Source organism: Drosophila takahashii, chromosome 2R, assembly GCF_030179915.1.
Source record: "Drosophila takahashii strain IR98-3 E-12201 chromosome 2R, DtakHiC1v2, whole genome shotgun sequence".
NCBI classification, from domain to species: Eukaryota; Metazoa; Arthropoda; class Insecta; order Diptera; family Drosophilidae; genus Drosophila; species Drosophila takahashii.
Window position 1 is genome coordinate 6,823,868 of NC_091679.1, and position 13,692 is coordinate 6,837,559.

Consider the following 13,692-nt stretch of genomic DNA (forward strand, 5'->3'; position numbering starts at 1 on the left):
TGTGGGAAATCTCAACCTTCTAGCTTTTGTAGTTTCTGAGATCTCAGCGTTCATACAGACGGACAGACGGACAGACGGACAGACAGACAGACAGACAGACAGACAGACAGACGGACAGACGGACATGGCTAGATCGACTCGGCTAGTGACCCTGATCAAGAATATATATACTTTATGGGGTCGGAAACGCTTCCTTCTAGCTGTTACATACTTTTGCACGAATCTAGTATACCCTTTTACTCTACGAGTAACGGGTATAAACACAAAAAAAATAATAAATACTCTTAAGCTAGGTACACACGATGTAAAAAATTGGCAGCAACTTGATTGCTGCAATCAAATTTGTACGTATAAACACTAGTGCAACCATTTTTCTGCACGCAAAGGACTTGTAAAATTTGTTTACAACAATTTGCAGCAATCAACTTGCTGCAAGTTATTTGCATCGTGTGTTCCTAGCTTTAGGGCCGTTTTCTCGTCCGTTTGTTAAATTTAAAGAAGGTTAAAACCATGAAAACTTGCAGATGTCATTTTGGGTTTTTTTTTAAATTCTTCCCAACTAACAAATGAACAGGTGTTCAGGGCTTACGACAAGTTTATCTGGTCTTTAAGTTTTTCGAACAGATAGCTATCAGGGACTTTGACAGGGACTCGAGAAACCGGCCCTTAGTCAAATAAAATTCAATAATTACACTGTGCAGCATTTTTAGTGCTTTTTAAATTTACCGATGGATGCGGTTTAGATTTTTTAAATCAAAAAGTTATTTTTTAATGTAGCCCCCAAATTATGGGGGATATCGAAATTACTTTTAAATTTCTAATTAGGACCTTTCAAGACCTAAAATTCTGCAAAATCAAAATTTCGAAATTCCAACCACTTTAGAAGTTAAGCTTAAGTAGGGAAGAGTGGGGGAATTTCGTCACAGGGGCAATTTCGTCACCTGCAATATCTCGGAATCCATAAGTCGTAAAAATATATAATTTTTTTGTTTTAGTCCTTCAAGACGGCCAGACACAACCAATGCATTTCTTTTGCTCAGAAGGCCAAGATAATTAAGCTATAATATTAAATGTGTTTTAACAGTTCAAAAGCTACATTTAGTTCTCGACGAAATTTTTTCTGTATGCCACAATTCAAAAGGAATAAGATACACGATTTTTTATATAATACACAGTGCTATAATGTGCATTTCTGCGTCAGTGATTTTTAACTTCGCGCCTTATTTCGCAAGAAAAATAATTATTTCTAAAAAAGTACGGTCTGGGGAAATTTCGCCACCCTACGCTAAGGGTAAATTCGCACCTATTTTAAATACATATTTTTATATTTGACGAGCTGGCTAACGAACAGACTACCAGCAGCAGCAACAAATATAGGACGTCAACAAAAATGGTACGCTTGATCAGTGTAGCATATTTTCAGGCGTTAAACTCCCTACATTTTTCAGGTGACGAAATTTCCCCAGTTGTGTGGTGATTTTACCCCCCTGTGTGGTGAGATTGCCCCAGTATATTGGTTTTACATTTTATTTTTTTATAAATCACCAAGCTAATTAAAAAAATAGGGGAATGTCACATTTTAAAGCTTGGTGCTAACCGCATTCAACAATAAAAGTAGAAATATGATAACGTGTCTCAAGATGGACAAAAAATAGCTTTGAAAAAATGCTGACGAAATTCCCCCACTCTCCCCTAAATCTAATGATTTTTTGCTCTAAATATGGATATTGGATCTGTTTGGGGCCACTGGGGGGACATGTCGGACCTTAGTGGTCGCCTACGCCCCCAATGGAATACTGTGAAAAAATTTGGCTGCTCTAGCTCTTACGGTTTGGGCTGTGGTCGTATCCCCTTAAAAATCGGTCTTTCATTTTATAATCTTTAGATGAATGTGATCTTAGTAAAAGTAGGGAATTTTTATACCTTCTATCAGTTACAATGTTATCAATGCAATTTTAATTTGCGCACAAATGTACACCTGTTTGTAAATTGGAATTTGTTGTTTTTAAATTTGATGTATTGAATGAAACGAAAACATTTGTACACACGAAAAGATTGACATCCCATGCAAAAGTAGCGAAGTAACTTATTATTATCTGTCTATTAGCCCCCTTTGCTCGAGGAACATTTCCAAATCCTCTTCGGTAGATGTAATCGAGTCTGTTTTCATTTTTAATGTAGCGAGATTCGTATTGAATATCTCTTTATACTCAATCACGAGATTTTTTATTTTAATGAAATAATTATTAAGGAAATACTCGTTGTCAATCGGTTTTCCTTTAACTATCTCCTGACCATAGGCCTTCAAGACTCGCTAATCGCTCTGTGAAATATGCAGTCTTAGTTTTCCTTGATTCGGAATCTTTTTTAAAATTTCTTATTGGGCTTTAAATGCGCTCGCCCAGCGCATTCTGCTCATCCAATAGGGTCTGAATATTTGATAAGGCCATATTTCTTTATTAATTAAACCTTTTCGAGGTATTGTGTTATGATGTGCCTCGACTCACACCGTGATTTAAAAAATAAATGTAAAAATGGAACGTTATCAAATATAGTTTGGTTCGCCGAGTTGACCAAATCTGAGCCGTTTTTTTTTTTTTTTTTTTGGTCGCCTTGTTGACCTTTTAATCACTACCGTGATTACTGCAGATGCCTTGAAAATAATTAATTCAAGTTAAACTTTGAACAAAAAATGCGGTTCAAGTTTGTGATCAACCAATGATTTATGCGTGAGTTACCGCTGATGTCTTCCTCATGACATCACCTCCACCTAAACCCCCTCGGGCATTGTCCCCCTAGAGAAGATGCCATTCAACCCGGACGCAAAACCGCCGACACTGCAGAAGGAATACCTAACCGAGTAAACAACTGGGCCACAGGCATCCGGCCGGGAACTGCTGACTAACATCTACAACATCTACATGTGTAGCCCATTCCCAAGCTAGGTCTCATTTTTCTATACTCAGAAGAGAATAAAGGCAGTCGAAGAGTGACACTCAAGCGGAGTAGTTTATCTTTATTCTATTGGAAAATAATATCATATCACTTAAATCTATATCACCGTGACCAGCCGACTCCGGACCACAGACATAATTTAAAAGAACAAAGGATGAAACTGACGAGGATCATCATTAGAACCACCATGTAATAAATTGGGTAAGCCAAGGGGCAAAGTGAGAAGTGAAACAAAAGGGGCAAAACGTTTTGACAAAAAAAAAGTGAATAATGAAAAAAAGATAAATAAAACAACGATCTCAGTCAGCGAGTTAGTGAGGCCTAAAAGTAAATTTAATTATTATGGCAATGTGTGGTGGACGGAAACCTTCCAATTGAAAATAAATACCTATTTTGTAACCGTCATGATTAATCCAGAATAATATACTAAACGAAATTCTATTTTCCTACTTACTGTAAACCGCTGGGAATATGGCTAATTAAATCGGAAAATTGTTTCGTGTATTTATCTATATCAATAGTGACTGTTCGCAACTACCAGCACTCAACCCAACAGGGTTGTATCATACAACAGGCAAGTTGCGACCAAGTCAAAAGACCCAACAATGACAGTTTGACGCACTCACCACCCACTGTCGCCCCCACACCCCCACACCGCATGCACTGGGTGACCCACTGACACCCAGCACCGGTATGCTGACAACAGCGAAGTTCGGTCACCGCACAACAGTGCATTCTGCAGGCGCAGCAAAGTACGGCGCTACAGTGCACGACCTATAAACAGAAATCGGCACGGCCTCAACACCTCAACTCACTCCACTATTCTTACGACGAAGCTTCCGCCTTATCTAAGTAGTATATAAGCATGTATCAATTATCCAATAAATCAGTTATCTATTCAACCCATAACTCCGCGTACGCTACTCTGCACCTACAGGAGCCCAATTCGCGTCAACACACAAATTCAACTAAAACCACAAGCTACATATACAACAGATTGGTCCACTACCCAAGGGTGCGATCAAACATTGGTGACCCCGACGTGATCCTTGCATATCCAAGGATCACACTCACAAAGAATCACTAATTGATTCGTTTTGAACCACGCTAAAAAAGTCCTCCAGTTCAGGCACCTCACTAAAAGTCCTCCAGATTAGGCACATCACTAAAGGTCCTCCAGTTCAGGCACCTCACTAAAGTCCTCTAGTTTAGGCATATCACTACAGGTCCTCCAGCTCAGGCACCTCAAGTCCTCCAGTTCAGGCACAACACTAAGTCCTCCAGATTAGGCACATTACTAAAGGTCCTCCAGTTCAGGCACCTCATAAAAGTCCTTCAGATAAGGCACCTCACTAAGGTCCTCCAGCTCAGGCACATCACCAACGGTCCGCCACTTAAGGCATACCATCAACGGTCCTCCAGCAAGAACACCGCCACCGATCTAACAGGTAAGCTTCACAGTTCCTCTACACTAGACTAGGGAAACAGGGAAAAACCATCCAAAATGTCAACATCCTTCATGATGGAAACAAGTCTAGCTAGATCAGAACAAGTGGGTCATCTGTTAGACGATCAGCATGAGCTACAAGGGCAGATCCAGCAGCTTATTAAAAACTATGGAAAAGACTCTGCCGAAAGAAAACAGCGCGAGGGGTATTATTCCAAGCGCCTAGCGCAATTGCAGGATCTGTGGCAACAGTTTTGTGATCTGGATACCGAGATTCGAGAAATGGCACTGCCAACCGAGCCTGAATATTTAACAAAATACAACGCCCTAAAAGAATTAGTCGAAAAATATGAAACGATATTTAGCGATAACACTCCGGCAACCAGCGCCCCTCAAAAGATCCCTAGACGACCCCGAGACGACGGGAAACCCCCACCACCAGCACCAAAAGAACTGGACGTCTCAACCAATCAGGCGATTCGGTTGCTACAACTAAGATGTACCGAAATGGAATCATCGCTCAGTTTAGCATTGGATGCACCTAGCATCACCCCTGCCCTACAACGCCACTTGGATACCCAATGGACATTAATGAGGAAGGCACACGACGACATCGAAATGATACCAGGTGCAAAACAGGCCGCCATCGCAGAAATAACTCAATTTCGCGATTTGTACGCGGAATACGAGATGACCCTACTACGCGAAAATGAAGCACCATTAAGGCTGACCTTATCACAGCCACCAGTTACATTACCAGAATTTTCCGGGGAATATTTGCAATGGCCTCAATTCCACGACCTATTTATGGAATTGGTCCACAAGCAACCATACCCGTCGACACAAAAACTCCATTTACTACAGAGCGCATTAAGGGGAGAAGCCCGAAATATATTAACAGACACAGCATTCGCTCAAGGAGAATATGAAGACACCTGGCGACGATTAAAGACCAGATACCAAAATGGAAAAATATTAATCTTCACCGCACTCGCAAAGATGTTTGACCACGAGCCCATTAATGGGTCAGCTACTCAAATCCGAGCACTGCATGATACTGTCGAACGATCTCTAAGCACCCTCAAAAGCCTAGAGGTCAACACACAGACTTGGGACCCAATCCTTGGATTCCTCATCCGAAGGAAGCTGGATCACAACACCTTGGCGGCACTGGAAGATGCGGCCGACGCACCCACAGAAGTACCCACATTATCAAGCGTTCTAAACTTCTTGGAACGACGGTCCTGCATGCTGGAAACACTAAGAGAACAACCCGGAGCAAAAACTAAACCCACAGTCGCAGCCAACTCAAGCCACATCGTCTGCAGGGTCTGCAATCAGACACAACATACGATTGCTAGCTGCAACATGTTCAGAAACATGACGCCGGACGAACGTCGAAACATTATCTACCGACTTCGAGGATGTTCAAATTGCTTATCAACAAATCACAAGTTCGGTAGTTGTCCGTCAATCAGAACATGTCGACACTGCGGACAACGTCATCACTCAATGCTACACAACGTCAACCACGGATTAGTATCAGGACCTCAGACGACCGCTGTAGCCACGATTATTCCCTCCGACACCACAGACAACTCAAGACCTCCCTCAGTCAAGGTGGCAGTAAATTCATGTCACGAGGCTACGACCAAATATGTCCTGCTAGGGACAGCAAAGGTACAACTCACAGGCCCAAGCAATGTCCACGAGCAGTGTCGCACCCTAATAGATCCAGGATCTCAGATAAGTCTCATGTCTCGAAGAATGGCGAATCGGTTGGCGCTGCCTGTCACAAAAACGGCAGTAACCATAGGCGGAATAGGCGGCAAGACGCAGGAATCTACTTCTCGGGCCATGGTAAAGATGTCATCACTCACTTCCAACTTTAAAACAGACATCGAAGTCATAATATTACCACAACTAATGGCCGATCAACCGTCAGAACCGGTGACAGAGACACTAAATATCCCAAGGAACATACACCTAGCTGATCCCTGGTTTAGAGAGCCCGGTGCCATAGACCTAGTACTTGGCGCTGACATATATCCACAGTTAACAAGAAAGGAAAATATTCTACTCGGACGCAATAAACCATTGCTTCAAGACACCAATTTGGGGTGGATTGTGCTAGGACCAACCATCCAACAGGCCAGCTCTTCTGCAGCCGTGAACGTCACCATAGATCAAAAGGAAACGCTAACGTCAGAATTGGAGAGGTTTTGGAAAATGGACACACTACCAGTAATTTCATCACCAATGACAGTTCAAGAACGACTCTGCGAGGAACATTTTTTGGCTAACGTAAAAATGGGTCCTGATCATCGGTTTTCAGTACGACTTCCCTTTGTAGAAGAGCCAACTAGTCTCGGCTCAACTGTACAAATGGCTCAACGAAGATTGTTCAGTCTAGAGAAAAGATTACAAAGAGATGCCTCAATAAGGCAAGGATATGTACAATTCATGGATGATTATGAAAGACTAAACCACATGACAGAAATAGACGAGCGACAGCTATCAAGGAATCATTATTTCATACCTCACCATTGCGTCCTGAAGCCCGACAGCTCAACAACAAAGTTGAGGGTGGTGTTTGACGCATCCGCAACGAGCACGAGCGGAAAAAGCTTGAATGATATATTACGCATTGGGCCGACCGTTCAAGGAGAACTCTTGTCAATCTTACTCAGGTTTCGATGCTACCGGTTTGTATTCACCGCCGACATTGAAAAAATGTACAGACAGATTTGGGTACATCCCAACGACCGAAACTACCAGCTAATTCTTTGGCGCAAAAATCCAACTGACAAGATTCGATATTTCCGACTTAACACGGCGACCAGATGCTTGCAGCAACTAGCGATCACAGCTCCGACACACCTCCAAGCTGGAGCCGCAGCAGTCAAACAGAACTTCTACGTGGACGATTGTCTATCAGGTGCTGACACACTGGATGAAGCAAGGAAACAGCAGGACCAGGTTCGTCAGCTGCTGGGTTCAGCGAATTTAAAACTACGAAAATGGTGCGCCAATCATCCAACGCTACTAGAAACAATTCCCAAGGTGGACCAAGAAATAGATTTGGATTTTAGTCGGTTCTCCGATTCCACCATTAAAACCCTCGGGATCATCTGGAATCCACAAGAAGACCAATTACAGGGACGAGCAACTACACTCGAGGAAGGGCCGGTGTCAAAACGAATCGTGTGCTCCGAACTAGCGAAGATTTTTGACCCACTTGGCTTGTTATGCCCTGTAACCACGACTGCAAAAATCTTCATGCAACAACTATGGCAAAGGGATCTTGGCTGGGACACCATCTTAGACAGCAAGGATACACAACAGTGGCAGAACTTTCGCAAGGAATCTAAAACACTCTCTAGTCTACAATTTCCAAGGTGCCCGTTAGCGAAGGACAGTCATGCAACAACACAATTACATATTTTTACGGATGCATCTGAAACAGCATATGGGGCAACTGCCTATCTTCGTAGCAATTCAACTAAGACGGGAGTTGAAATCCATTTGCTGTGCGCCAAATCTCGCGTAGCCCCACTAATGAAGCAAACCCTACCGCGACTTGAACTATGCGCAGCGGTATTAGGAGCAGAATTAGCCGACAGAGTACGGACAGACCTACAGTTCGACATACAGGAGGTTTATTACTGGACAGACTCCGAGATTGTACTAGCATGGATAACGGCATCAGCCTCGTCATTTCACACGTTCGTGGCGAACCGAATCTCTAGGATTCATGAGATATCCAAGCCAGAGCAATGGGCACACGTGGCATCAGAGCAAAACCCTGCAGATCTCGTATCAAGGGGATGCAAGGCTCCTCAGTTGCATCACAATGAATTATGGTTTCACGGACCAACATTTCTTAAAAAGGAGCCCCGAGAATGGGAGAGAGGAATAAAAAAGGGAATGGTCTATGAAGGTCCAGAAAAGAGGAAGGTAACAACGAACATTGTGATAAGTACAGAGACCAATGGTTGGATGGACAATATCAACCATCGAGGATCGTTTCAAGTCCTACTACGGGTCACGGTGTGGGTGTTGCGTTTCAAGCACAACGTCAAGAACACAAAAAACAGGGAGACTGGACCAATCACTCCAGAACAAGTAATTAAGGCTCGAGAAGTCATTGTAAAAGAAATACAAAGGAGAGCATTCAAGGACACATTGAACAATTTGAAGAGACGAAAAATTGTGACAGCCAATGACCCATACAGGTCATTAGATCCATTCATAGACGCAAATGGAATACTGCGGGTCGGAGGGCGCCTGCAGGAATCAGCACTCAGCTACAATGCCCAGCATCCGATGCTACTACCGGTTGATCACGACATAACACGGTTAATGATGCATAATAAACACGAACAATTGAAACATTGTGGACCACAAACGCTGTTAGCCAACAGTAGGCAAGAATTCTGGGTTATCAAGGGACGGCAACTGGCAAGGATGATAGTACAACGATGTGTACGATGTTGCCGGGTTCGACCCAGATTATTAGGCCAAATCATGAGTCCATTACCCAGAGATCGAGTACAAGCTGCGAGGCCGTTTATGATCAGCGGTGTAGATTACTGTGGACCATTTTGGGTACACTACAAAATTCGTGGGAAAAGGCCGCACAAGGTGTATATCGCAGTATTCTGCTGTTTTTCAACAAAGGCAGTGCACCTGGAAGTAGTTACTGATCTAACGACTCAAGCATTTATTGCAGCACTAAAAAGGTTCATTGGACGGCGAGGTGCTCCAGTACGAATTTACTGCGACAATGCCACAAATTTTGTAGGGGCAAATAATCAGTTGGCAGAATTAAAAAACAGCATTCATGACCAAGGAGCTCAAGAGTTAATACTGGGAACATGTACTCAGGTGGGAACAGAATTTTGTTTCATACCACCAAGAGCACCACATTTTGGGGGTCTTTGGGAGGCCGCAGTTAAGTCGGCAAAACACCTACTGATCAGAAGCATAGCAACAGTCTCATTGACTCATGAGGAGTTAGAAACCGCCACAGTAGATGTCGAAGCAATACTAAATTCACGACCATTGACTCCAATTTCTTCCAGCCCAAACGATTTGGCCGCTTTAACCCCCGGTCATTTCTTGATAGGCGACGCACTAACGGCATCACCACAAGTGCACGGACAAGAAAGGCGATCCGGCTTAGTCACCCGTTGGAAGCAAGTGGACAAGGTTAGACAACACTTCTGGGAACGGTGGAGCCTAGAATATCTGCACCTACTTCAGGACCGAGCAAAGTGGACAACAACAAAGGGGTCAATTCAACCCGGAAATCTGGTGGTAATAAAAGAAGATAACGCAGCGCCCCTCCAGTGGCCATTAGGGAGAGTACTCAGAACGCATCCAGGAAAAGACGGACACACACGGGTGGTCGACATAAAAACCGCGACTGGAGAGTGTACCAGGGCAATTCACCGTTTAGCAATCTTGCCCGTAGAAGACCAAGGATCAACTATCAAGAAGCAATCACCACAAACACCAAGATTATGTACACAGTCATAATCATCACGGCGCTCGCCGTTGTCACCCAACAGGCTCCAGTGCCAGAGCCACCGGTGAGGGTGACACCATTTAACATGTCCGGCACCTACGTAGAATTACAGGATCGCATTACGCTATCATCAGCAGAATGGACGATCGTATCCTATTTTGATTTAAGAAGTTTGGCAGAAGAGATTAGAGCCTTTACGCAGGGAGTTACCGGCCTAAAAAAGTACTGCGGCCGAGAAGGAACCTGTGGAACCATCGTGGAGGCTCTACTGCAAGAGGTAGATGACTTTCAGGACACCCAAGACCTGTTCAACCACCAGAGACAAAAAAGGGGTGCCCTCGATTTAGTTGGAAATATAGCGAATGGACTATTCGGAGTTCTGGACTCACAATATGCACATAAGATGAAAACAACGCTACAGAAAATTAAGTCGAAGGAGTTGGAGCACACGCACTTGCTTGAAAAACAAACGTCGATACTGGACAGTACGGTTAACGTGATGAAGTCAAGCTACAACATGATGGAAGAGCGCGTAAGGCGAGTCGAAGGTCTGGTTACAAACCTTGAAAACTCCATAAAAACCGGAAAGGTGGCCCAGATCGCAACCGAGCTATCGTTAGTTGCTGGGCATATAAAACGCACCCAAGCAATGATAATTAATGTTGTGACCGGAGTACACAAGGGAATGATTGATCCAGCCTTGCTCTCAGTGAATCAACTAAGGAAAGAGTTGATCAACATTCAGGCACATTTGCCAAATGGACGGAGGCTGCCAGTCAAACAAGAAACTATCCACGATATATACCGTCTGATAACAACACAGGTTCAGGAACTAGACGAGCTATTAGTGTTCCACAGCAAGGTGCCGCTAGTAGACGAGGAAGAATTTAACGTCTACCATCTCTCACCGATCCCGATCGTATTACACAACACCATCAGAATCGTGCGGACCGAAACCGAGTATTTGGCGATCAGTGACCACCAAGATCGGCATTTCGCCATCAATAAGGAGGAACTCGAAGGATGTACCAGGTTGTCAACTGGATCATTATTGTGCAAGCTACGACAGGCAACCTTAGGCCCGGCTCATGAGTTATTAAGGTGCACGTTAGCAGCCTTTCACAAGGAACATGATCCACGGTGTGCCTCAACAGAAGAACCGGCATCAAGCGTATGGTACCCTCTTACGTTGCCTAATTCGTGGATTTTCGCGACCGTCAAAGAAATCACCCTGACGTATGTGTGCGGGGAAGAACGGCATCAAGTGCAATTAGGCGGCAGCGGAAAGATAACCTTGAATGCAAACTGCATAGCACGCAGTGCCACAGTAACGCTACAAGGTCACCCTCAGTTGCAATCAGCAATACATGAGCAAGAGCCGGCAATTTTTGTCCACCCGACAAATCTGTTCAACAAAACGGAAACAATAACGGAGCACGATACGGGGTACGGCAATCACACACATCAATTAACGCAGTTACAGCAAGAAGTACAAGCCCTAAAAAAGATGCAGACTCGGCAGCCAGATGATTCAATAAGCGGCATACAGGAATATGTGAACGTCAGCACTATAACGACCATAGCAATAATCACCGTGGTTGCAACAATTACAGCGGCAATTATACGGTGGAAAAGAAAAACAAATGTTTGCTGCAAAAATGAAGGTGAAGAAATTAAGATCCCAACGATCGTAAGGAATCTTGAGAAGAAAAATCCACCAGAGCCTAAGACACGATCAACAAGGATTACTCGCACATTCAAAATGAGCGATTCAGAGTTATCGTCCTAAAAAAAAAAAAAAAACCCAACAAACCACACACATAGATTTACGACGGGGATTATATATTTAGATACTTTATTACGAGGACTCAGCCCCAGAGTCAACAGACAGATCGTAACATTGGATGGGAGCCGGCGGTGCAGGATAAGGCCGTCGCATGACGCGGGTCAAGTTTAGACGAATGACCGCGAAGCGAGCATCAGGAAGACACAGGATAGAACCAGGTTCAACCCGGATGACTTTCTCTGGAGGATGGGACACACCGTTCACAATAGGTCCACAGCTCGTACGCAGTAAGATGTGGCCGCCAGAACGTCTCACGTAGTAGCCCGGGAGATCATCCAACAAGGTCCAAGACTTCCGGACGGGGAAGGAGCACGGGACTCCCACAACATCAATTACCACACGGCGGCACGTATAGAGCGACATAGCGGCACCAACTACTGAAGTAGCAGTGATGGCACGATTATTTATACCAAATAAATGTCAGGTCAGCATACGGTGCCGGGGCGATGTTGGCAAAAAAAAAAAAAAAAAAAACGCTAACACTCAAGGCCAGAATCAACGTCGGATTCCCAAGCGTCGGTGTCGACATCTGACTCGGTGCGCGCAGATATAGGAGGACTGCGGCTGCGATACACGGCGGTAACAACATGGTGAAACTCGAACGCAGTACCATCATCCAGAAGGAAGGGGCAGTCCAAAACTACCAGGATTAGGGAACTGGGAGGATGCCAATGGCCGCGGTACAGTAACCCGACGGCACTCAACAACCAAACACGGCTACCTCTTCGATTGATCCTAAGTCGACGAGACACTTTGGTAACACCGAAGGGAACCGGGATTGCGGCATGGTGGCCAACAAAATGCAGGGCGATGTCGGTATACGGAAGCAGATGCATGATGGAACTACGAACACAAATCAGCCACAGCACGCTTTTATTGAGGGTACCCCTCAATGGGGGGGAGAATGTTCGCAACTACCAGCACTCAACCCAACAGGGTTGTATCATACAACAGGCAAGTTGCGACCAAGTCAAAAGACCCAACAATGACAGTTTGACGCACTCACCACCCACTGTCGCCCCCACACCCCCACACCGCATGCACTGGGTGACCCACTGACACCCAGCACCGGTATGCTGACAACAGCGAAGTTCGGTCACCGCACAACAGTGCATTCTGCAGGCGCAGCAAAGTACGGCGCTACAGTGCACGACCTATAAACAGAAATCGGCACGGCCTCAACACCTCAACTCACTCCACTATTCTTACGACGAAGCTTCCGCCTTATCTAAGTAGTATATAAGCATGTATCAATTATCCAATAAATCAGTTATCTATTCAACCCATAACTCCGCGTACGCTACTCTGCACCTACAGGAGCCCAATTCGCGTCAACACACAAATTCAACTAAAACCACAAGCTACATATACAACAGATTGGTCCACTACCCAAGGGTGCGATCAAACATTGTCGCTGATCGGCACAAAATGCGTCGCGCATAATATAGATACATATAGCAAAATCTTACGCTGAAAATTATATTTTTGCATCCATCTCAAATTGTGACCATCAATTGCTGATCGGCACAAGAATGCATCGCGCATTAAAAATTTTATTTTTGCATCCATCTCAAATTGTGATCATCAATTGCTGATCGGCACAAGAATGCATCGCGCATTAATATGGATGTTTAAAACAAAAAGAAAAATCTTACGCTGAAAAATTATATTTTTGCATCCATCTCAAATTGTGACCATCAATTGCAGATCGGCACAAGAATGCATCGCGCATTGGTATAAATACATGTGTGTTCGTATCAATTGTGACCATCAATCGCTGATCGGCACAAAATGCATCGCGCATTATACGAATGCATAAGAAAATTACATAAAAATTACAGATTGCCAAAAGGAAAAATCACATCTCCATTCATACAAAAATGTGTATATTCATGGCCGGGTATTGTCTCCCTC

General features: G+C 44.2%; 1 long non-coding RNA gene across 1 annotated transcript in view; it reads left to right on the top strand.

The window, feature by feature from the left end:
- LOC138912332 (uncharacterized) overlaps window positions 1-13,692 on the top strand; it is a 143,472-nt gene that overhangs the window by 93,366 nt on the left and 36,414 nt on the right. The window lies entirely within an intron of this gene.